This window comes from Taudactylus pleione, unplaced genomic scaffold (assembly GCF_031769625.1).
Source record: "Taudactylus pleione unplaced genomic scaffold, aTauple2 ptg000117l, whole genome shotgun sequence".
In the NCBI taxonomy this organism is placed as follows: Eukaryota; Metazoa; Chordata; class Amphibia; order Anura; family Myobatrachidae; genus Taudactylus; species Taudactylus pleione.
In genome coordinates this window covers 13,272,568-13,300,066 of record NW_028284519.1, presented here as the reverse complement: position 1 = coordinate 13,300,066, position 27,499 = coordinate 13,272,568, and positions in this window count along the sequence as shown.

The following is a 27,499-nucleotide window of genomic DNA, read 5'->3' as shown; positions in this document are numbered from 1 at the left end:
CTGACGTTTCTGTACAGTCTCGGTATCGCCTGCCTAGTGAAGTGGAATCTAGATGGGATTTGGAACCGGGGACACACTACCTCCATCAATTGTCTAAATCCCACTGCACTAATGGCGGATACTGGACGCACGTCTAACACCAACATAGCAGTCAAGGCCTCAGTTATACATTTTGCTTCAGGATGACTGCTGTCGTACTTCATCCTCCTCGCTAAGGACTGTTGGAGGGTCAATTGTTTAGTAAAAGTAGTGGTGTTCCTACTTCCTCTCTGGGATGATGAATGACTCCCAGCAGCAGCAACAGCAGCAGCGGCAGCAGTAGGCGTAGCAATGCAGGATCCTCCAGAGGAATCCCGGATAGGAGAGTCAGTCATGCCAGTGACATGGCCTGCAGGACTACTTCCGATCCTGACTAAGGAGGAAATTGACGAGGAGGGAGTTGACGGTGTGGTTTGCAGGCGCTTGGATACAACAGGACAACGGGATTTAGGTGTCCCTGGACTGCTTACAGTCTTAGCCAAAGTTTCTGAACTTGACAGTAACTTTTTATGAACGCGCTGCAGGTGCGTATAAGGGAGGATGTTCCTAGGTGGTTGACGTCCCTACCCCTACTTATTTCACCTTTACATATGGTACATATGGCAAGACAGTTGTTGTCCGGATTTGGATAGAAATATTGCCAGACCAAAGAGGTGGAATGTTTGGTCTTCTGCCCAGGCATGACCGTGATGGGCTTTTTCATCCCACGGACAACAACTGTCTCCCCCAGAGCCTGATTTAAACAAACCACATCACCATCAGAATCCTCCTCGCCAACTTCCTCCTCAGCGCCAGCTACACCAGTATCCTCATCCTGTTGTACTTCAACAGTGACATCTTCAATTTGCATATCAGCAAGTGGACTGTGGGTGCTCCTTTCAGCACTTGCAGGGGGCGTGCAAATGGTGGAAAGAGCCACCTCTTCCCGTCCAGTGCTGGGAAGGTCAGGCATCGCAACCACCACCACACTTGGACTCTCCTTGGGGATTTGTGATATCTTCTTAGAAAGCACAGTTCTTCGCTGTGCTTTTGCCAGCTTAACTCTTTTGATTTTTTTAGTGGGAGGAGGGCTTCCATCGTCATGTGAAGCTGAACCACTAGTCATGAACATACTAGGGATCGACCTTAGCCGATCCTTGCCACTCCGTGTCGTAAATGGCATATTGGCAAGTTTATGTTTCTCTTCAGCTGATTTAAATGTCTTTTTCAAGGTCATTTTCCTGAACTTTGCCATTTGGGATTGTATGTGCCCTCTACTATGACATTGGGCATCGGCCTTGGCAGACGACGTTGATGGCATGTTATCGTCTATGTCATGACTAGTGGCAGCAGCTTCAGCACTAGGAGGAAGTGGTTCTTGATCTTTCTCTATTTTATTTTTATCGGAGAAAGTTTGGTCCTCCATTTATGTTATATCGATTTGATATATACGTGCGGCTAAACACAGAAAATAATTTTTTTTTTGGTTTGGACAGGAGTGTACTTTCGGGGGTTACAGCACCCTTAACAATCAAGCCAGCCGGCCCTTTACTTATGACACAGGCGCACGCTTGGCACTACTTTGTTGATGCACGTGCGACTACTGCGCACACAATTCACAAACACAGAAAATAATTTTTTTTTGGTTTGGACTGGAGTGTACTTTCGGGGGTTACAGCACCCTTTAACGGTCAAGCCAGCCGGCCCTTTACCTATGACACAGGCGCACGCTTGGCACTACTTTGTTGATGCACGTGCGGCTACTGCGCACACAATTCACAAACACAGAAAATATTTTTTTTTTGGTTTGGACTGGAGTGTACTTTTGGGGGTTACAGCACCCTTTAACGGTCAAGCCAGCCGGCCCTTTACTTATGACACAGGCGCACGCTTGGCACTACTTTGTTGATGCACGTGCGGCTACTGCGCACACAATTCACAAACACAGAAAATAATTTTTTTTTTGGTTTGGACTGGAGTGTACTTTGGGGGTTACAGCACCCTTTAACGGTCAAGCCAGCCGGCCCTTTACTTATGACACAGGCGCACTCTTGGCACTACTTTGTTGATGCACGTGCGGCTACTGCGCACACAATTCACAAACACAGAAAATAATTTTTTTTTTGGTTTGGACTGGAGTGTACTTTCGGGGGTTACAGCACCCTTAACGGTCAAGCCAGCCGGCCCTTTACTTATGACACAGGCGCACGCTTGGCACTACTTTGTTGATGCACGTGCGGCTACTGCGCAAACAATTCACAAACACAGAAAATATATTATTTTTTTAGCACTTGGGGGGAGCACCCCTGATGGACAGAGCACCCCCTGGACAACACTACAGCACCCCTTTAGGACTGGGACACTGCACAGGACTTTGGAGTGGACACAGCCCCTATGGAGAACTGACTGCACAACACAGTCCAGCCAACCCCTATGGACTTTGAAGTAGTGGACACAGCCCCTATTAACAACAGCAGCACAGCACAACACAGCCAGCCCCTATGGACTTTGAAGTAGTGGACAACAGCAGCACTACACTACACTACACTACACAGCCCTAACTCCCACCCTCCCTCTTCACTGTCCACAGCCGAGTGAGAAAATGGCGCCGACGCGGGTACCTTATATAGGATCCAAAACCCGCGAGACTCGGAAGGCGGGATGATGACGTTTTGCCTCGATTTCAGATCCGAGTCAGGCGGGAAAAGTCGAGCCTGACTCGGATTGGACTCGGATCGGGGGGGTTCGGATTTCAGAAATCCGAACCCGCTCACCCCTAGTTTTTATGTCCAAAAGGTTGCACCGAGGTAGCTGGATGACTATGCTAAGCGACATGAGTGGGCAGCACAAACACGTGGCCCATCTAGGAGTGATACTGCAGTGGCAGACAGGATGGCAGTTTGAAAAACTAGGCCCCAAACAGTACATAATGCAAAGAAAAAAAAGAGGTTCAAGATTGAATTGTCCTTGGGCCCTCCCACTCACCCTTATGTTGTATAAACAGGATATGCACACTTTAGCAAACCAATAATTTCAGCGCTAGGGTCTGCCACACAACTGTGGCTGAAATGATTGGTTCGTTTGGGCCCCCCAAAACAAGCTGGCAATTAATCTGTCCCTGCACAAACTGGCTCTACGGAGGCAAGATGTCGTCCTCATCCTCCTCATCCACCGATTCCTCACTCTCTTCAGTGTTGTGTACATCCTCATCCTCACAGAGTATTAATTCGTTCCCGCTGGAATCCACCACCACAGGTCCCTCTGTACGTTCTGGAGGCTGGTCTCCCTGGAAGAGTTGATAATTAATTTTTATGAACATCATCTTCTCCACATTTTGTGGAAGCAACCTCCTATGCCTTTCGCTGACAAGGTTCCCGGCTGCACTAAACACTCTTTCGGAGTACACACTGAGGGGGGGCAACTCAGGTAAAATAGAGCCAGTTTGTACAGGGGCCTCCAAATTGCTTCTTTTTCCTGCCAGTACAGGTACGGACTGTCTGACATGCCTACTTGGATGCTGTCACTGATGTAATCCTCCACCATTCTGTCAATGGTGACAGTATCATATGCAGTGACAGTAGACATGTCAGAAATTGTTGCCAGGTCCTTCAGTCCGGACCAGATGTCCAAACTTGGTCCTGCCTGCCCTGCATCACCGCCAGCGGGTTGCTTAGAATACCTAAGTTTTTTCCTGGCAGCCCCAGTTGCGGGAGAAAATAAAGAAGGAGCCAAAATGTAGTGGTCTGATTTCAACAGATTGACCACTCTGGGATCCTGGCAAAGCGAATGAAGGGCTTCATCCACAAGTCCCACATGCCAAGCGGAATCACTCCGTCTTAGCTCCTCCTTCACTTTCTCCAGCTGCTTCTGCAAAAGCCTGATGAGGGGAATGACCTGACTCAAGCTGGCAGTGTCTGAACTGACTTCACGTGTGGCAAGTTCAAAGGGCTGGAGAACCTTGCACAACACGGAAATCATTCTCCACTGCGCTTGAGTCAGGTGCATACCCCCTCCTTTGCCTATGTCATAGGTGGATGTATAGGCTTGAATGGCCTTTTGCTGCTCCTCCATCCTCTGAAGCATATAGAGGGTTGAGTTCCGCCGCATCACAACGTCTTGCTTCAGGTGATGGCAGGGCAGATTCAAGAGTGTTTGCTGGTGCTCCAGTCTTCGGCACACAGTCGCTGAATGGTGAAAGTGGCCAGAAATTTTTCGGGCCACCCAAAGCATCTCCTGCACGCCCCTGTCGCTCTTCAGAAAATTCTGCACCACCAAGTTTATTGTGTGAGCAAAACATGGGACGTGCTGGAATTTTCCCAGATGTAATGCCCGCACAATATTGGTGGTGTTGTCAGATATCACAAATCCCCAGGAGAGTCTAAGTGGGGTAAGCCACTGGGCGATGATTTCCCTCAGTTTCTCTAAGAAGTTGTCGGCGGTGTGCCTCTTACTGAAACCGGTGATACACAGCGTAGCCTGCCTTGGAACGAGCTGGCATTTCTGAGATGCTGCTACTGGTGACGCTGCTGTTGTTGCTGTGTAAGGTGATACATCTACCCAGTGGGCTGTCACAGTCATGTAGTCCTTAGTCTGCCCTGCTCCACTTGTCCACATGTCTGTGGTAAAGTGGACATTGGGTAGAACCACATTTTTCAGGTCACTGAGGACACTTTTTCTGACGTTTCTGTACAGTCTCTGTATTGCCTGCCTAGTGAAGTGGAATCTAGACGGGATTTGGAACCAGGGACACACTACCTCCATCAATTGTCTAAATCCCACTGCACTAAGGGCAGATACCAGACACACATCTAACACCAACATAGCAGTCAAGGCCTCAGTTATACGTTTTGCTTCAGGATGACTGCTGTCGTACTTCATCCTCCTCGCTAAGGACTGTTGGAGGGTCAATTGTTTAGTAAAAGTAGTGGTGTTCCTACTTCCTCTCTGGGATGATGAACGACTCCCAGCAGCAACAGCAGCAGTGGCAGCAGTAGGCGTAGCAATGCAGGATCCTCCGGAGGAATCCCGGATAGGAGTGTCAGTCATGCCAGTGACATGGCCTGCAGGACTACTTCTGATCCTGACTAAGGAGGAAATTGACGGGGAGGGAGTTGACGGTGTGGTTTGCAGGTGCTTGGATACAACAGGACAAAGAGATTTATTTGTCCCTGGACTGCTTACAGTCTTAGCCAAAGTTTCTGAACTTGACAGTAACTTTTTAAGAATGCGCTGCAGGTGACGTATAAGGGAGGATGTTCCTAGGTGGTTAACATCCCTACCCCTACTTATTTCACCTTTACATATGGTACATATGGCAAGACAGTTGTTGTCCGGATTTGGATAGAAATATTGCCAGACCAAAGAGGTGGAATGTTTGGTCTTCTGCCCAGGCATGACCATGATGGGCTTTTTCATCCCATGGACAACAACTGTCTCCCCCGCAGCCTGATTTAAACAAACCACATCACCATCAGAATCATCCCCGCCAACTTCCTCCTCAGCGCCAGCTACACCAGTATCCTCATCCTGTTGTACTTCAACAGTGACATCTTCAATTTGCATATCAGCAAGTGGACTGTGGGTACTCCTTTCAGCACTTGAGGGGGAGTGCAAATGGTGGAAAGAGCCACCTCTTCCCATCCAGTGCTGGGAAGGTCAGGCATCGCAACCGCCAGCACAGTTGGACTCTCCTTGGGGATTTGTGATATCTTCTTAGAACGCACAGTTCTTCGCTGTGCTTTTGCCAGCTTAACTCATTTGATTTTTTTAGCGGGAGGAGGGCTTCCATCGTCATGTGAGGCTGAACCACTAGTCATGAACATAGGGAAAGACCTTAGCCGTTCCTTGCCACTCCGTATCGTAAATTGGCAAGTTTACGTTTCTCCTCAGATGATTGAAATTTTTTTTAAAGTCATTTTCCTGAACTTTGTCATTTGGGATTGTATGTGCCCTCTACTATAACATAGGGCATCGGCCTTGGCAGATGAAGTTGATGGCATGTTATCGTCTATGTCATGACTAATGGCAGCAGCTTCAGCACTAGGAGGAAGTGGTTCTTGATCTTTCCCTATTTTATTTTTATCGGAGAAAGTTTGGTCCTCCATTTATGTTATATTGATATATGCATGTGGCTAAGGCGCACACAAACACAGAAAATAGTTTTTTATTTTTGTTGGAGACTAGTGCACTTTGTGGGTTACACCACCCTTTAAGAAATGAGCCAGCCGGCTCTTTACTTATGGGACACAGGCGCACACTTGGCGCTGCTCCTATGTTGATGCACGTGCAGCCACAGTGCACACAATTCACAAACACAGAAAATATTTCTTTATTTTGTTTGGAGTGTACTTTGGGGGTTACAGCACCCTTTCACAGACAAGCCAGATGGCTCTTTACTAATGGGACACAGGCGCATGCTTGGCGCTGCTCCTTTGTTGATGCACGTGCAGCCACAGTGCACACAATTCACAAACACAGAAAATATTTTTTATTTTGCTTGGAGTGCACTTTAGGGGTTACAGCACCCTTTAACGGTCAAGCCACCCGGCCCTTAACTTATGACACAGGCGCACGCTTGGCACTACTTTGTTGATGCACGTGCGGCTACTGTGCACACAATTCACAAACACTTGGGGGGAGCACCCCTGATGGACAGAACACCCCCTGGACAACACTACAGCACCCCTTTAGGACTGGGACACTGCACAGGACTTTGGAGTGGACACAGCCCCTATGGACAACTGACTGCACAACACAGTCCAGCCAGCCCCTATGGACTTTGGAGGAGTGGACACAGCCCCTATGGACAACAGCAGCACAGCGCAGCACAGCACAACACTACACTGCACTACACTACACTACACTACACAGCCCAGCCAGCCCTAACTCCCACCCTCCCTCTTCACTGTCCACAGCCGAGTGAGAAAATGGCGCCGACGCGGGTACCTTATATAGAATCCAAAACCCGCGAGACCCGGAAGGCGGGATGATGACGTTTTGCCTCGATTTCAGATCCGAGTCAGGCGGGAAATGTCGTGCCTGACTCGGATCGGCCTCGGATGGGGGGGGCTCGGATTTCAGAAATCCAAACCCGCTCACCCCTAGTTATCACTATCTACTTTTCATTTGAAAGGCTTCCTTTTATATAAACAATTCTGGATGTTGCAGAAAAGGGCATGGCTTATATTTATTTGTTGTATCTGATGTAAGCTACTGTGTGTTTGTGCTATGTCATTCATTTTATACAGCCAGCTCACTTCATGCTTTAGACAATATTGGTGAAAAAAAAAAATCTTGACATTTAACAGGTAGTTATTACAAAGTTGAATGTAAATTAATCTAACGGAACACCAGTGTTATTAATATGCACTTTTCCCCCTGGCCAATCCTTGGATCATTCCCTACCTTGGATCTGTAGAGGAGTAAAACAGGTGTTAGATGTTTTGTTTGGTGGTTTGTGCATATCTCTGCCTGACATTCAATCGAAATTTGAGTTCCCGGAGGTGAATTCTGTATTTTGTAGTTCAGATGAGGCATTTTGTCACCTCCCTGGGCTGATCTGCGTCCCTCAGTACCCTGACTTCTTTAGAATTCCTTTGCTACCATAGACTCCTGAATAATATCTACTTTTTACAGTAGAGATTTGTCATTCCGTTTTTGTGAGATATGAATACACCGGGAACTTAAGTGGAACCGAGTTCCAGTTCAAGTGTGCTGTCAGTTCAGAACTCGGATTTAAAAATGGAACTTGGGTTTTGGATTGCATTTAAACAGGTCCAAATTACATGATTTTAGCTGTTGTTATACATTTTTTATTGATTTTTAAGGAATCCAAAACTGAATCCAAACCAAAACACTTCAGTGGTTCTGCCAAAACTTAAAACCAAAACATGGGGGTTCGCTCACATCTCTAGAATAAACTTGTAATAGTTTAACAGTACTGCTTCACTGCACTGTTTCCTACCATGGCACTAACTGTGTGGAGATTGTACGTTCTCCTTGTGCTTGCATGTGTTTACTCCGGATACTCCAGTTTCCTTCCACAATCCAAAAATATACTGGTAGGCAATTGACTTTTGACAAAAATGAATCCTAGTCTGTAAGTGTATGTATATGCTTGTGGTAGGGAACAGGGCCGTAACTAGGGTAGTGCGACCAGTGCTATGGCACAGGGCACCGCAGGGCAGGGGGCACTGTTTGGGCCTGTCAATTTTCCTGTTTATTATCATTCTCACTTGTAGCTTCCTCTTCTTTTATCCCCAGAATCTCCTGGCCTCCCCTATCTCTTCTCTGGCCCTTCCCCATGAGGCCATGGCCCTTTTTAAGGTGCTCTATCTTATGTTCCAATTTAAAAGATGGGAGGGGGGGGGGCGTCAATGCTCTATCTAGCAGAGGGCCCCAAAAAGTAACGTTACGGCTCTGGTAGGGAATGTAGATTGTAAGCTCTGCTGGGGCAAGGACTGATGTCTATGGCCAAATATTCTCTGTAAAGAGCTGCAGAATGTGTGTGCATTATATAAAAAAACTGTTAATAAATAACCCTATAAATCTAAAAAAAAATACTAAAGCATACACACAGTAACATAATATATGCATCAGCAACAAAGTAAGCAAAAAATAGGGCTTTTGCAAACAGTGGTTCACTAGAGTAAGTAACCATCATCAGGGTATACAATCGAGAAGCCGGCTGCCGGATTCCCGACAGCTGGCTTCCCGACTGCTTTATCCCGGCGTGGGATAAATGACCGGCGTCTATATGTCATTTCCCCGACGCCGGGAGACCGTCATCCCGATCGAAGAGATGCCGGGCGCCGCAAGCGGACAACCGCAGGGGGGAGGGTTAGGTTTAGGGCACCCGGGGGGCACTTAGGGTTAGGCATCCCCCCGGGAGGGTAAGGGTTAGGCTAGGGGAGGGAGGGTTAGGGTTAGGCACCCCCGGGGAGGACTTAGGATTAGGCACCCCCTCGGGGGATTTAGGTTTAGGCAGCGGGGAAGGGGGGGTTAGGGTTAGGCACTTAGAGGGGGATTAGGGTGAGACACAGGGGGGGAGGTTAGGGTTAGGCACCCCTAAGGAGGGTTAGGGGGGTTAGGTTAGATTAGTTGATACTCACCTTAGCACGATCGGGATTTCCAGCGCTGTCGGGCTTCCGGTGACGGGATTCAAACTCCCGGCCATGCAGCAGCTGAGATATCATACCGATTCCATCATCAGAGATGTGCAGTTTGGTTTTACTCAGATATGTTCGGATCTCAAAAACGGCATCATATTGGCTATCCAGCTGTCACGTGTTTTGGATAGCCAATAAGAGAAATCCTAACTAATACGAACTTGCGAAAATTTGGCAATAAGAAGCAAATAAAACTGAACCCGCACATCTCTAATCATCATCATCGTCCCAGATGTAAACGCATTGTCCCGTGCGTTTACATCTGCCCTCAGGCACCCACACATGAAACGGTCAGGCATATATGCATCTGTAGAGTTCTCTATCTGTTCGCCGGTACGCAAACCTGCCCATACTGTTCTAGGACATAAACCATTTCATCGCTGTATAGCTTTAACTGACTAGCACCCTGTAGTTTCAGTAACTAAAACCCAGACTACAGTTAATTCCCAACCTATGTACCTCAAAATATCTCTTACATTTTCTTGATGAGTATACAATCTAGGCGCAGAGTAGGACTTCCTCTGATTTATCACATTTCTTCTAATGCCTATTTTATTCATGTTTCTCTTTTCTTTATAGCTATAAACAAATGTAGATACATAAAAACAATACTGATTTCTTTGTAGTTTCACATTTTCCACACTATCAAAACAGAGCGGCTTTAAAGACTGCAAGACTTCAAAGAGATTCATGAGATTACCTGTGTTACTGTACATCATCACAGCTCTTAAAGGCCATTTCGACACACACAATTTTAGGAGAATGTTAACAGGCATTTTTACATAGGGGAGACATTTTTTTTAGAAAATGAAATATAGATTAGGAAATAAGATGATATGGTAATATATGTAAACAGATCTGTTCCATAAATACACAAATAGAAAGACATACCAATGATCTTAGGGCCTGATTCCTGATATAGTTGTACACTCCATAAATGCAAATGCATTTTCTGAATTTTTCAACTTAGCAATTGTTAAAATACGCTAATGCATCAGCCGGAAGAATTTGTATTGAGACACCCACCGGAGCCCTCGTAGCTGCCCGCAACTGTGTACACAAATGCAGCATTGGACGCAGATCCTCAAAGCATCAACTCCTTGAGTGAGTCTAAGATCACTCAGAATGGACATGGTAATTGAGAAACTGGAGCTTTGTTCTCTGCGTGCTCAATCGCAGACGCTGTTCTCAATCGCAGACGCTGGCTAGGCCGGAACTCCCTGTAACCACCCACAAAACAGTCTCTTCCTGCCAATCAATTGCGAGTGAATCCTCACAGTGAACGTGATTACAATTCGTTCACAGTGCGTGCGCAATGCGGCTGTGAGGCATGCGCAAACCATAGATAAACGCTCAACTGCGTAAACATCGGAATAGCGTTCAACTCTGAATCAGGCCCATAATTCTGTGTAACCTTTTAAATGTAAAAGATATAACAAAATATATACTGTAATGTACTTTTCAACTCTCTCTGATTTTTCAGGGAGACTCCCTCAAATAGTAACAATCTCCCTATCACCCTGTAGAGTGTAGCAATCTCCCTGATTGCACCTTACCCCCATTATGAAGCTGTTATATAAAAAAAACCCAGAGATATATACATTTAAACGGGGCTATAAGTAGCAGAATAAAATACCAGCACTGTAATACACCACTATACAGGGTATAATGAATTGGACAGTTCTTTAAAATAAATATATATGTTTAAATCACAATAACACAATGGTCAATAACGATATAGCATATAAAACTGTTCAATAATTGGAACAGTATATAAATGAAGTTCACATAGGACAACCATATAGAAAACCATAAGGTCTCAGTTATAATTAATTTACTCCTTGGTATTATAAGACTCGTAGGGCAGCACAAAATTACCGGGTTGGAAAAGACAAAGGCCCTCATTCAGAGCCGCACGTTAACAACAGTACGCTCGTTGCGTTCCGATGTTGACTAACCGCGCATGCGTCGGTGTTACACCGCGCATGTGCGTACGGCAGATTGCGAGCTTTTTTTCTCTCGTTCCTAAAATAGCGTACAGGAAGTGACATGTCAAATGTGATTGACAGAACAGGGCGTTTTTGGGTGTTGACGGGGGTGGAGATGAAAAAACGCAGGCGTGGCGAGGCGTTTTTGGGGCGTACATACATTAGCAGATGCGAACGTCAAATGTGTTCGGACCGTCTCATACGTCACTGAAACATCCGCTTTCCCTTCAAAATGCTCGCACAGCTTAGGGTCAGGATTACTCGACCACATTGGCGATGGCCTTCTCCTCCGTCCCGGGACTCCACGATGGTGCAGCGATTAATCGCGGCTGGTCAGTAAAGTAATTAGTGTTGGATTGAAATCCGGCTTGGTATGTGTTTGGAAAGCAGTTTATTGGGATAGCACAAAAGCGTACGCAGGTGGAAATCAGAGCTGCTAATGTCATGATTACACAATCAATTAGCGTACATTTTTGGGGTTTTATTTTGGCCACAATTTGGTGGTTATGGCCTATTGTAACAATAATGTCATCATCTTTTAATTAGCTCCCCTTTTTTTTGGTTTACTGTGGAATTTGCATCGCTATGTGATTTTTTAAACGTTCCTTAAAGAGGCCTTTTTTTTTTTAAAGAGGGTCAGTTTTTGCGTTTAAGGCCAGGATTAAATGTAACCCATTTGTACAATAATGTCACAATACAATGTCAGTGTTTTGTTTTTAATTTATTGTTTACACACAAACAAATTGGCCTAATATTGTATTGCCTTTTTTTGTGGCCAAGATATTTGATCCAAAAAAAAAAAAAACACAACTACTAACATAAGCGTAAATACAAAATTTAAAAACATTTCACAAGAAAGGAGAGGGAAGTTTTGACCAGAAAGGAATATGAGCCAAGCACAGAAGGAAAGTGGGAAAAGTCGCCATTGCTGTCAACGTTTTCTCGCCCGTTTGGCTGGGTGAGGGTGGGCGCCAGACCGGGTCCGGGATGCCATCGGGCTGGCCTGTCCAGAGGCAGATGTTGTGGCCTCTGGACTAGGCACAGGGCTAGGCACATTTGGAGGATTGCCTGATGTTGTGCCAGAGGTGGAGGATCCGGATGTTCCGGCAGGAAGGGAGGTCGGCTCCACCATGTGCTGGCGAACGAGCTGCTCCAGGGCATCGGCGATGCGGATGTTGGCCCTGGTATTTTCCGCCAGGGCCTGAGCAATGGTCACGTTGGCCGCAGCATTTTGCTCCAGGGCCTCAGCCACCCGTATCAGACTGGCGTCCATCCTCTGCAGAATCTCCGTATGGCAATCCGATTTAAAATTGAGTTCTGTGAGGAGGCCCACTGCCTGCGAGGGGGCACGCCCTGGACTGGCTTCTGCAGGGTCCTCAGCCGGATGTACTGGTTCCTCCCCTGCAGAGTCAGCAGAAATTCTGCGGCCAAGGCTCCCCTCTGGAGCAGACTCATCCGCCTCTGTCTCTGTTAGGAAATTGGAGAAAAGACTCACATTAGAATCTACATATTGGCACAATAGCATTTCTGAGTTGGTGACATCACAAGACTTACCTTGGCCAACATGAGGAGCCGCAAAGTCTGGCATGTCCGTATCCATGTTGGACACGCCAAACACCTCCACAGCCTGCACACACCCCTGTGCCATCTCTTCTAAGTCTGTCAACTCCAATGACACAGGGGTGGGACCCCCACCTGTCCCCCTTGCATGCCTAGCCCTGTCGGCAAGTTTTTGTTTGAGACGATATTTGAAGTCTGCCCATCTGTGGAATGAATTTGGAACCATTATCCTTTTTTTTACAGTGGGGTTTGTTTATAGGATGGGAAAGTGTTTACTTACCGCCGTTTGACATCCCGGGCTAGACGGACATAATCACCCACCCTATTGACAGCAACGGCGACCTCCTCCCACATTCTCCACTTCTGGCTTTGGCTCATATTCCTGGCTGCCTGGGGCAGGATGTCAACGCACTTCTGGATCAAAACCTCCATCTCCTTGCTTGTGAAATGTGGCTGCCTTTTTTTTTTTGCAGCTTTGGCGGGTTGACTGGGGCCAGCAGTCTCTTCCATGTCATCCTCCTCACCTATTTGGGTAAATATGCAGATTTAGCCACTTCACAACTTGCACAATATTATGTTTTAAAAGAATCATTGACACAAAATGCATGAAGGCCTTACCGCCGCAATTTTGACCATTGTTTCCCTGGTTTGAAGCCATGTCTCTGCTTCCAGCATGAAATCATCCAGAAATTCTATGTGATTTCGTGACGTATTTATACATGCGTCCTTAGTTTGCGGCCGCATCATTGATTGTGCGTCCCTATGATTCATCCTTAATTTGTGCGGGAAAATAAACACTATTTATGGCTTGGTGTGTGTGGATTCGAGGTGGGGTTGTTGGAGTGTTGTCGGTTAAGTGGTTTGGATTTGGTTGGTTGGTTGCGTTTGGAGGATTTTGGAGAGTTGTTTTTTTGTTTGTTTTTGCTACATTTCTTTGGTTTTTCCGTTCGCATTTTTTTCATTTTTTCAACATCCTTTCCTGATTTGGTAAGTTTTGTGCATTCAAATTTGTGGCCAATTGGTGTATTCTTCTGTTTTGTGGTTCGTTAATTTGTTTAACACTCATTTCATCTTTTTTAGTTTTTTTTTGTTTTCGGACCCAAAGAAGTTTTTTGTGGAAATCTTATATATTCGAGTTGGGTAAGTCCATTTTTTGTCTTGCATTTGCGAATGAATTACGGCATTTTTGACTGTTGGTGTAGCGCCTTGCATTTGCGAATGAATTACCGCATTTTTGACTGTTGGTGTAGTGACTTGCATTTGCGAATAATTTACCGCATTTTTGACTGTTGGTGTAGTGACTTGCATTTGCGAATAATTTACCGCATTTTTGACTGTTGGTGTAGTGACTTGCATTTGCGAATAATTTACCGCATTTTTGACTGTTGGTGTAGTGACTTGCATTTGCGAATTAATGACCGCATTTTTGACTGTTGGTGTAGTGACTTGCATTTGCGAATTAATGACCGCATTTTTGACTGTTGGTGTAGTGACTTGCATTTGCGAATTAATGACCGCATTTTTGACTGTTGGTGTAGTGACTTGCATTTGCGAATTATTTACCGCATTTTTGACGGCTTATTCATCATATAATCCAGTTTTGCTTTTCCCTTTTCCATTTTTTGGGTCCATTTGAACCCTATTTGACGTACGGTGTGCAATGTAGTTTTCATCGATGGCCAAATGTGTTTTTCCGCTATTTTCTGTGTTGGCTTGCAACAATTTTTAAACAAAAAAAAACACCCTCTAAATTTTTGAAGTCTCATTGTTGGCTTTTTTACAGTTTATACGTATCATGACAATACCCCGGCATGTAAGCAGCTATGGATGGTATCAGAAAGCTAAGTTGTTTTTTCTTACTTTTGGGGTGGGTCAAAAGCCTTACATTGTAAACTTTGAATTTCAGGTAGATCTGGGGCGAATTGTTCTGGCCCTGCTCCCGGAAGACGACCAACCTCAAACTCGTCCCAGGCGTAGGCATCGTAGGCATGCAAGGCCCCAGATATTTCGAACACGTGTCACCCTTTTTGGAATGCCCGATGATGAGGTTTTAAGACGCTACCGTCTACCTCCCAAAATCATCATAGACACTCTCTCATTAATAGAAAGTGATCTTGAGCGGCAAATTGACAGTCCAACAGCAATACCACCACTGACGCAATTTATGGCGGTGTTACATTTCTGTGCCTCAGGATCATTTCAAACAACGGTGGGAATAGTGGCGGGCATCTCCCAATCCTCCTTTTCCAGGATCCTGAGGGCAGTGATGGAGGCACTTTTCAAGCACCTCCATCATTTTATTAAAATGCCTTTGGATATGGGTGCCCTTAGTGTGGCCAAGGCCAATTTTTACCAAATAGCTGGCTTCCCACACATCATAGGGGTTGTGGATGGTACTCACATACCACTTCAGCCTCCAGCACGGCTGGAGGCAATATTTAGAAACAGGAAACACTATCACTCCCTGAATGTAATGGTGGTATGTGATGCCTCCCTCCAGATCCTGTCCCTGAATGCTAAATTATCCGGAAGTGCTCATGACTCCTTCGTCATCCGGCAATCAGGGATATGGCAGAAATTAACCAACCTACAAGCTGGTGATGCGTGGCTTCTGGGTAAGTGGAGACCTTTAGTACATAACAATGTTAAGCTTGATACACAGTGTTCCTGATGTGGTCTATTTTTGTTCACAGGAGACAGTGGATACCCTTGCATGTCCTGGCTGCTCACTCCTTATTTGGCTCCCACACCAGGGCCACAAAGTGCATATAATTCCGCACTTACAGCCACCAGGCAAGTGGTGGAGCGCTGTATCGGCCTTTTAAAAGGCCGATTCAGATGCCTCCACCGCTCTGGTGGCGAGCTCATGTATGTGCCGGATATGGTGTCGAAAATTGTGGTCCTGTGTGGGATATTTCACAACATTGCCATAAGGAGTGGTGTCCCAATGCAGCCAGAGGATGCCTTACCTGAGGATGGCCCCCCCGAGGTTGGTCGAAGGTCAGTATGTGGGGGGGCCATACGCGATGATGTGGTGGCCAGATTTTTTAGGTAAGTTTGATCAAAACTCCAGTGTTTATACCTAATGTGTTTGTGTTTTTTGGCGAACATCTAATTTATTTTTAATTTTCTCACCATCTTCTGTTTGTTCACATAATCTTTTGCACTCCAACGCTCACTACTTCCTGCTACCCTTACCAAACCTGGATCTGGTCCTTTTGGGCATATATTCTTGAACCCATATCGCAACGCCATGTTTGTGGAATCATGTTGGCATGGTCCTTCGTCAACCAGTTCTTGATTTTGTGTTTTTATTTAATTATTTCTTGGTATGTGTTGTATTTGAATTTATCACTGTGTATTTTTTTTGGGAGTGACCACTTTGTTTTCTCTGTTATGTTGTCAATAAATGTTTGAAGAGTGAAATGGTCTTCCTTTTTTGGGACGTTAACAGCAAGTGTAACCAGGTTAACACAAGTTACATTTGACTAAGGGGTAAACCAGTACTGACGCCAGTTGAGCAAAACTGAAATATGTTTTCAGCTTCCCAATCCACACCAAAAGGAAGCCTGGCCCAACCTTGGGATTTGTAAGATTGGCCTAAGCAGCTTGCGCACCAAGTAGGAACCTGGAAAATGTAGAAATCTGAAATTGACACTACACCCAAAAAGGGAAATTACATTGTTACTGTTATGTGTTTCTGGTGTCTGTTTGACATACAAAGACAAAACACAATCTAACTTTTAAAAAAGGGAAATCCTTGCAGGAACTTATGTCAGGCTAAACTATATTGGTTTTGGTTTTTAAAAATGAGCCACAACGTATATTTGTCTTAATAAATTTATTGGGCAAATAGAACAAAAAAAAAAAAACTAATGCCGAAGGAGGCCAGACAGCCGGTCGAGGGCCACCAGAAGGCCGATTACATGGTGGCGCATCTGACCCACAACATCCGCCACCTCTTGCCGACGCCTCTGTTCCTCTGTGGGTGAGAAAAGTGTGTGGGTTAATACAACAATAGGGACTCCACAGAAAAACATAAAAAAAAAACCAAATCACTCCTAAACCCAAAAACATAAATAAAAAGGGTGGGCTGGCAAAAATACAAGGCCTAGGTACAAATTCCCACAGGTATGATATGTGTATGCTTAAATCACCAGGAAGAGGTAAAGGCAAACCTTCACAATCAACAAAAGTCAAGCCACAAAAACACGAAGAAAGGCACGACACATGATTACATACAAACAGTTTGTGCTTTAAAAAAAAAAAAAAAAAAACATACCGGGAAACAAATCGGGAGCTCCGGCCAAACCTCCATGATCCTCCTCGGAGGATCCGTCATTCCCCAAAGAATGGGGCGGAGTTATGCTGGACTCCGGGGAGGGGGTAATTGGAAGAGGGGTGGGTGGAGGAGAGGGGGAAGTGGGACGGAGGGGAAGGAGGCCCGACATTTCCGGGAGAGGGTCTGGGAAGGATGGGGAGGAGTGGGGAATAGGGGAAAGATTTGGGGTGGAGTGTTGGCTGGGGGTTGGGGAGAGTGGGCGGGAACGCCGACGTTGACGGCGGAGTCTTGGCTGTCCCCCTAAAATATGTCAAATAAATTGCGTTTAGTTTATGGACAAATCCTGGCAAACAAACAAAAAAAAATAAAAAATAAAAAATAAAACCAAAAAAAATAGCAGTAGAATTAAAAATTCAGAAAAAGAGGGAAAACATGCAGACGCAGATATGAGTACAAATAATAAATAGAACAGACAGGAAAACATGCAGACGCAGATATGAGTACAAATAATAAATAGAACAGACAGGAAAACATGCAGACGCAGATATGAGTACAAATAATAAATAGAACAGACAGGAAAACATGCAGACGCAGATATGAGTACAAATAATAAATAGAACAGACAGGAAAACATGCAGACGCAGATATGAGTACAAATAATAAATAGAACAGACAGGAAAACATGCAGACGCAGATATGAGTACAAATAATAAATAGAACAGACAGGAAAACATGCAGACGCAGATATGAGTACAAATAATAAATAGAACAGACAGGAAAACATGCACACGCAGATATGAGTACAAATAATAAATAGAACAGACAGGAAAACATGCAGACGCAGATATGAGTACAAATAATAAATAGAACAGACAGGAAAACATGCAGACGCAGATATGAGTACAAATAATAAATAGAACAGACAGGAAAACATGCAGACGCAGATATGAGTACAAATAATAAATAGAACAGACAGGAAAACATGCACACGCAGATATGAGTACAAATAATAAATAGAACAGACAGGAAAACATGCACACGCAGATATGAGTACAAATAATAAATAGAACAGACAGGAAAACATGCAGACGCAGATATGAGTACAAATAATAAATAGAACAGACAGGAAAACATGCAGACGCAGATATGAGTACAAATAATAAATAGAACAGACAGGAAAACATGCACACGCAGATATGAGTACAAATAATAAATAGAACAGACAGGAAAACATGCACACGCAGATATGAGTACAAATAATAAATAGAACAGACAGGAAAACATGCACACGCAGTTTGCCCCACAAACACAAACATTAAAACCACAATACATAACACTTACTTGCCAGGATCTGCATGCGAAAGCATGCCAGCAAGCGGGGCGTTCGCCGTTGCAGGTCGGACCACCTGCGCTCCAGCTGCCCGATGTTGCGGCGTGATCCGAAGGACCGCAGGCGGGACCGTACCTCCGCATACGCGGAGCGCTTCTGCCGGTTGGTCATGGGTTCTGGCTGGCTGGTGATCCGGCGATCCATGACCTCCGTAAGCACCAGCAGCTCACGCCTGGTGAATGCGGAGGCTCTCATGATGGCAATGGTGTTTTTCTTAAAAATCATTTTTGATAAAGTGTGTAAAAATTTTCTGATTGGCTAATGTATTTTGGAAATTAACAGGAGCAATTTTATTGGTTAGTGTATGAGTCATGTGTTCGACAGGGCCAGAAATCTCTGGAGAGTTAGGATAGGCTTGATGCAGTGACATGCGTAAGCAAATTTAAATAAAGAAATGAACCCAGGGAAATATGCGGGGATCCACAGCAATAGTACAATTGTTTAATTGTGATTCACATGTTTTTTGAACAATAAAAGCGAATGTTTCATCCGTACGTATTCTGCGGGTAAACACAAACACGGACAAGAGTAAAGTTTCTTGCATTGTGTTGAAAATAAACAAACAATTAAGCTAATTGATACATTGATTGGCATGATACGATTGATGGAGGTAGGCAGAATAAAGGAGCAGGTAATCGACATCTGACAAGGCCACTTCCTGTTTATACGTGTGCGTGCGTTCCTTTCAAGCCATTTCGGGGATGTACGCTCGCTATTTCGTACGCTCGTTAGTTAGAGGAGGGGTCGTCAGAGTTTAGGGAGGAATTTTAGATGCGAACGAAAATACGAGCGAGCCATTGAATTTAAATATTTTTGTACGTACGCCTAACGTACGTGCGCCCGCTTGCGTGCGGCTCTGAATGAGGGCCAAAGTTCCATTCAGTCCTTTAGCAGGTTTACCACAAGATATAGGCTGATGTAAATCCTCCGGATACTGGGCCTGACACAGAGCCAGACGCTCTGACCTGAGCGCTCGCTCTGAATCAGGGCCGGCCTACCTAAAATTGGTGCAGCATCCTGGCCGCTCGCATAGCTGTGGGTGACCACCCACAGCTTATGCGAGCGGCAAAAAAAATGGTCGCGATGATCAAGACCATCGCGACCATCGGGCTTGCGACGAGACCCTTGTGGTAGGGTCTTGTCTGCCGCAAGCCCGGAGTGCTTTTGGCTCTATCAGAGCCAAAAACACTCCCACTGACATCACTAGTGATGTTAGTGGGGCCGGACCCAGACGGTAGGTGTTCCCATGGGAACGCCTCCATATGGGCAGCCACGCCCCTGGCACACACACCAAAGGGGGCGTGCTGTCAATCACCATCGACAGCACGCCCCCTTTGGTGCAAGACCCCGAGCGACGGCTTCCCCGAGCAGCCTCCGTCGAGCGCATGTGCATTTGGGCAACATTGACCCGCTTGCGAGCGTCCTGCGCTCGCGAGCGGGTCTGAATGAGACCCACTGTTAGTTGCTGCCAATAACTGGTATACTTCTGTCCAGAGTCAAGTAGAGAATCCAAGTGGAGTTGAGAATGGTATGTCCAAAGGTAGGTATAAAAGCGCTCAAAGCGTTTCACTGGAAATATTTAAGGTCCAGCTTCCTCAGGAGCATATAGTGATCTGTCCAAATGATCTTTTTATACCTATAGTATGTCCACTCAGATGCATCTGTGTACAATTAACATCCAAATAATAGAACCGTCCAAAAACTTAAAACAATTTATCTCATAGGAAGGCAATCCCATTTATTCATATAATATTAATAACACACAGCTAAAACGATAAGTGTATTACCTTTAATTAGGTTTATTTAGAAGACTCCATTCCTGAAGTCCGATCACGTGACCCGGAAGAACCGCATTCAATGGAGGAGATTGAGGGAACGTAGTCCGATGAATTGGAAGAAATCATGTGGTCGCGAGTCACATGATTGCGGAATACATGATAATCCCGATTCATCAGTAATCACAGTAAATAAATAGTCACAAAAGTATCTTTCATTCTCATTGTTATAACATAATGAATATAAACCTCCGTCCACGTGATCGCCCTGATCACCTGACCTGGAAGAATTCCATTACACATGTACAAAGCGACAAGATATATAATGAATAAAGCTTATAAAATCACACATCCAAACCTAAATCTAAAGGACACAGAAAATAACACTGTTAAACAATCCAAATGATTCATGGTTAATAAACAGATTATATATAGACAATCTGCACATACACTCATTATAAGTTACTTCAAGGCAAATATGTAAAAAATTATTTGACTAATAAATATAGATATATATAAGAACATATACATATATCCCATCTCAAAAAAAATTAGCATTTAAATTATAAGATTTAACTCTATGTGGATAGTACTGCTTTAATACAATCCCAAAGAATAATAATAATGGTAATAATAATCCATATACCTAAATTTAAGACACCATACAGTGGAGTATAGGGGGTCATAATACCCCTCCCACCAATAGAGCATGACAAAGAGAATCGCACACAAAACAATTAGCCTATTAGCTTATCAATAAGAAGACTAGCTAATGTTGAATTACTGAATTCAGTTCTATTGTTTCATTCAATCCATCAGGATGAAGGGAATTGAATTTAAGCATCCAAAATACTTCTCTACAACAAAGTTTATTGAACCTATTCCCACCACGTTCCATGAGGGGGATTGATTCTTGTCACATCTGAGACTGGTGAAGAGGACGTGGTGGGCCTAAATTGGGGAAAGAAGCGGAGACGAGGGGCCTGGATGTACGTTCTCCTCATCCACAGGTCTTGAGTGTTGGCGAGACCTGGGCAAAGGTGCGGAGTCTAACCCACAGGATGGTGTTTGCCAGTGACCCCCCCAATTGGGATATGGGCTTAGCTGCACCCCATGAGCAGGTCGCGGTCCTTTGACCAGGTACCCAAGCCCTGCAGGGATAGAGACACTACACCTGTGGCCCAGCGAGGATATGCCTGCTAGGCACCAAACAGTCCCTTAAAACACTATATAGAAAAACACCTTGACACGAGGATCAAATGTCAATAAGGATTTCAAGTGGGCAGCAACTCACGGTTACTTGAGACGTCACCAGAGATAGAAGGCACACGGGTAGAGGTGGTATACGTTGTAGCACGGATGTTCACTGGAGATGTAAGGCACACAGGTGGGGATGGTAACACTGCTGCACGGGTATTCACCAGAGACGTATAGGCACACAGGTAAAGGCGGTAACACTGCTGCACGGGTATTCACCAGAGACGGGAGGCACACAGGTAGAGATGGTATACACTGCTGCACGGATATTCACCAGAGACGGGAGGCACAAAGGTAGAGATGGTATACTTCTGCTGCACGGATATTCACCAGAGACGGGAGGCACACAGGTGGAGATGGTATACACTGCTGCACGGATGTTACAGAGATGGAAGGCACACAGGTAGAGATGATAACACTGCTGCTACAAGGAAGGTTAGGAACCTGGACCGGGAACTCACTATAGCATGCTAGGAGACAACCGTTGTTCAGGCAATTTCCTGGAACCTGTGGAACAGTTTTATACCCAGGGGAACCCTTAGACAGGTGCACAGCATCAGCTGATCACGGACCTATCAGGGAGAAGGATACAGTCACATGCGCCGACTGTCATGGCAGCGCCCATATCCGGACTTGCGATGCCGGACACCAGCCCACCAGGAAGCTACTGCATGCGGGGAGAATACTCAGCTTCTCCCCCACTGTCACGCAAGCTGCCCGACCACCCAGGATGACAGGGGAAGCCGGCGGCGCGGTAAGCGGGAGCCGATCCCCGGCTGAGCCCTGACAGTACCCCCTTCTTTAAGGGTGGGCACTGAACACCCATCAGGCTTACCTGGAAATCTCCTATGAAAACTCTGGATTAGTCGCGGAGTGTGTACATCAGAGGCTCTGATCCAGGCCCTTTCCTCGTGGCCGTAGCCCTTCCAATCGATGAGATATTGAAGGGTGTTGAATCTGTGCCGGGAATCCAGGATCTTCTCCACCTCAAATTCAGTGCCTTGTGATGTCTTGACTTGAGGCAATTTAGGAGAACAATTCTGAAAACGATTGAGCACCAGGGGTCGTAAGAGAGAAACGTGAAAAGTATGAGAAATCTTCATTTGAGGAGGAAGTTCCAATTTATAAGTTACTGGACTGATTATCTTAAGGATACGATATGGCCCAACAAAACGTGGAGCAAGTTTCATGGACGGGACTCTTAAGCAAATATTCTTGGAAGATAACCAAACCCTGTCCCCAACTCTCAACAGTGGGACAGCCAAACGTCTTCTGTCCGCAAATTTCTTGTAATTCCTTGAAGATTGCTTTAGGGATAGGTGAATTTTATTCCATAAAACTGAAAAGGATTGGATCTCTTGATTCACAGCCGGGACATCTATAGATGGAAGCTTCTGGAAATCTGGAACTCGTGGGTGTCTACCAAAAACCATAAAAAAAGGAGTGGATTTACAGGAAGAATGGAATTTAAAATTATGAGAGAACTCTGCCCATGGTAGGAGGTCCACCCAATCATCCTGGTAAGATGACACAAAGAGCCTAATGAAGGTCTCCAGCTCTTGATTGACCCTTTCCATTTGACCATTCGACTGTGGTTGGTAGGCTGAGGAAAAGTTCAGTTTAATTCCACAGGTGTTATACAGGGCTCTCCAGAATTTGGCTGTAAATTGAACACCTCGATCAGAGACTATTTCCTTGGGGAGACTGTGTAATCTGAAGATGTCTCGAATAAAAATTTTTGCTAATTGAGGAGCAGAAGGAAGGCCAACGAGCGGGATAAAGTGTGCCATTTTAGAAAAGCGATCCACGACCACCCATACCGTGTTATGCCCCTTGCACCGAGGTAATTCAGAAATAAAATCCATTGAGATGTGGGTCCATGGAGCAGCTGGGATAGACAAGGGATGAAGAGGACCAACCATCTGTCTACGCTGAGTTTTATGTTGGGCGCATTTGATACAGGAGTGGACAAACTCCGTGACATCCTTCTTTATGGTCGGCCACCAGTAAGATCGAAGTAAGAACTGGTAGGTTTTGGTGATTCCAGTGTGACCTGCGAACAAGGATGCATGAGCCAAAACCAGCAATTTTTTACGTAAATTAGGAGGTACAAAAATTTTCCCAGGTGGTAGAGATACTACTTGAGTAGGAGCAAACACCATTGGGTCTAAAATGGGACGAACTTGAGAACACTCCTCCTCCTCCAACTTGGTCATAAAGGAGCGAGATAATGCATCAGCTTTTTTGTTCAACACACCTGGACAAAACTGAAGTTTTAAAACAAACCTAGAAAAGAAAAGTGACCATCGTGCCTGCCTGGCATTCAACCGGTGTGCAGTTTGCAGATAGATTAGATTCTTATGGTCTGTAATAATCGTAACAGGAAACTTAGCCCCTTCAAGAAGATACCGCCATTCCTCCAAGGCTAAACGCATAGCTAACAGCTCTTGGTCGCCAATAATATAATTCCTTTCTGCAGGAGAAAATTTACGGGAGAAAACTCCACAGGGATGAGTCTTCCCGTCTTCAGCGGTCTGAGATAATACCGCCCCTACTCCAACAGAGGATGCGTCCACCTCCACAATGAACGGTTTGTCAATTCGCGGCTGGCAGAGAATTGGAGCTCCAGAAAAGGTTTTTTTTAGGTTTTGAAAGGCTTGTACTGCTGGAACAGACCATTTAGAAGGGTTGGCTCCTTTCCTTGTGAGGGAGGTAATGGGTGCTACCAGTGTAGAAAAATGTGGAATAAATCTCCTATAATAGTTTGCGAATCCTAAGAAACGCTGAGTACCTTTTAAAGAAGTAGGTAGGGGCCACTCGGAGATTGCTTTTAGTTTATCAGGATTCATCTGGAGACTCCTCCCGGAGATTATATGACCCAGAAAAGGTACCGACGTTTGATTAAACACACATTTGGATAGTTTCCCAAAGAGGTGATGAGCACGAAGGCGGGACAACACCTCCCGTACATGAAGATGATGGTTCTGTAAATCTCTGGAAAAAATTAAGATGTCATCGAGATAAATCACAACAAATTTATGAAGAATATCCCGGAAGACCTCGTTGACATAGCCTTGAAAAATAGCTGGTGCATTTCAAAGACCGAAGGGCATTACAAGTTACTCGAAGTGCCCGTCTCTGGTATTGAACGCGGTCTTCCACTCATCCCCCGCTTTAATTCGAATCAAGTTATACGCGCCACGTAGATCCAGCTTGGTGAAGACTTGAGCCCCTTGGACTTTGTCAAAAAGTTCAAAAATTAAAGGTAAGGGGTACCGATTTTTTATGGTGATCTGATTTAAGCCTCGGTAGTCTATGCACGGACGGAGTCCTCCATCCTTTTTCCCTACAAAAAAGAAACCTGCCCCTGCAGGAGAAGAAGAGGGCTGAATGAACCCTTTACCAAGGTTTTCCTTAATGTATTCTTCCATGGCCGCGGTCTCTGGCACGGACAAGAGGTAAACACGGCCATGTGGAGGACTTTTCCCGGGAAGTAAATCGATAGCGCAGTCCCATGGTCGATGCGGAGGAAGTATATCTGTGGCTTGTTCACAGAATACGTTGGCAAACTCTTGATAAGCCTCGGGCAACCCCGTCTGGGAGGGGTGTCTAAGAGACTCAGGACGGAGGAACTTCTTAGCTGGGTTGGAGACCGTTGCTTGGTTACATACTGGAATGACCTTGGCCAAACAGTTTTGAAAACAATGTGAGCCCCAGGACAATATTTGCATAGCATCCCAGTCGAAGACAGGATTGTGTTTTTTCAACCAGGGCAATCCTAATACCAGCTCATAGGAGGATTTGGGTAATACAAAGAATTCTAACATTTCCTGATGTAAGCATCCAACTTGGACAGTCACAGGATAAGAAAGCAAAGAAATGGGTAGCCCCACCAGCTTTTTACCATCCAGCCCGGACAGTAACAATTTGTTAGGTAGAGGAACAACTGAACACCCAAAGTGTGAATCAATTTCTCTGCAATAAAAATACCAGCGGCTCCAGAATCAATTAAAGCATGGACCTTTCTTGTCCTGGACTTATGGGAAAGCGACACTACTAGAAGACTTTCTGATAATTGGGATGGCTTGAGAATGACCCCCATCTGAATGCTCCCTACTTCAGTCAGGGTCTCGCATTTCCTGCAAGTAGAGGACAATTCTTCAAAATGTGGTTAGGTGCAGCGCAATAAATACACAGCTTATTTTGGAAGCGTCTATTGCGCTCTGCCGGGGTGAGTTTAGTTCTCTTGACCTGCATCGGTTCCTCTTCCATAGCTGAGGTGGGCATAGGCGGACTGGCAGCAGGAGGATGGACAGGTAGACGTTCACCTCTTCCCCTACTAGCCCACCTTTCCCAGTGACGAAGATCAATTTTGATACAAAGAGAGATCACGTCAGCGAAGGATTCTGGCAAATCCCTGGAGGCAAGTTCATCCTTCATACTCTCAGAGAGTCCATGAAGGAAGGACACCTTAAGAGCTTCCTCGTTCCATTTTAATTCTGATGCCAGGGTCTGAAACTGGACTACATACTGCCCTACGGATCATGTGCCCTGACGCACACGGAGAAGATCAGAAGATGCAGATGCAGAACGGCCTGGCTCATCAAAAATTCTCTTAAATGCTAAAACGAATTCCTCGTAAGTAGATACGATGGGGTCAGCCCGTTCCCATAGAGGGGAGACCCAGTCTAGCGCTGCTCCTGTTAACAGGGATATAACATATGCCACTTTTTGCCCGAGACGTGGGGAAATTCTGGGGAAGGCACTCAAATTGGATCTCACATTGGTTAATGAATCCGCGGCACTGCCTGGGATCACCATCAACCCTTTCTGGAGTAGCTAACTGGAGTCGGGGTTTGGGGGTAGGAGCCACCAGTGGGGGAACTGATGGAGGAGGTGCGGGAGCAGCAGCCGGAGGAGCCGGAAGAATAGAGGCCAATGTGGTTTGTATAGAAACCAGTTGCCTCGAGAGCTCCTGTAAATACTGAGCCACTTGTTGTTGAGCCGCCTCTTGGTTGTCCATCTGAGAGGTCAACTCTTGTAGAGACCCAGTACCTTGGGATCCTGCAGCCTCCATTTGGCCTGAACAAACTGTCACGTCTGAGACTGGAGAAGAGGACATGGTGGGCCTAAGTTGGGGAAAGAAGCGGAGACGAGCGGCCTGGATGTACGTTCTCCTCATCCACAGGTCTTGAGTGTTGGCGAGACCTGGGCAAAGGTGCGGAGTCTAACCCACAGGATGGTGTTCGCCAGTGACCCCCCCAATTGGGATATGGGCTTAGCTGCACCCCGTGAGCAGGTCGCGGTCCTTTGACCAGGTACCCAAGCCCTGCAGGGATAGAGACACTACACCTGTGGCCCAGCGAGGATATGCCTGCTAGGCACCAAACAGTCCCTTAAAACACTATATAGAAAAACACCTTGACACGAGGATCAAATGTCAATAAGGATTTCAAGTGGGCAGCAACTCACGGTTACTTGAGACATCACCAGAGATAGAAGGCACATGGGTAGAGGTGGTATACGTTGTAGCACGGATGTTCACTGGAGATGTAAGGCACACAGGTGGGGATGGTAACACTGCTGCACGGGTATTCACCAGAGACGTATAGGCACACAGGTAAAGGCGGTAACACTGCTGCACGGGTATTCACCAGAGACGGGAGGCACACAGGTAGAGATGGTATACACTGCTGCACGGATATTCACCAGAGACGGGAGGCACACAGGTAGAGATGGTATACTTCTGCTGCATGGATATTCACCAGAGACAGGAGGCACACAGGTGGAGATGGTATACACTGCTGCACGGATGTTACAGAGATGGAAGGTACACAGGTAGAGATGATAACACTGCTGCTACAAGGAAGGTTAGGAACCTGGACCGGGAACTCACTATAGTACGCTAGGAGACAACCGTTGTTCAGGCAATTTCCTGGAACCTGTGGAACAGTTTTATACCCAGGGGAACCCTTAGACAGGTGCACAGCATCAGCTGATCATGGACCTATCAGGGAGAAGGATACAGTCACATGGGCCGACTGTCATGGCAGCGCCCATGT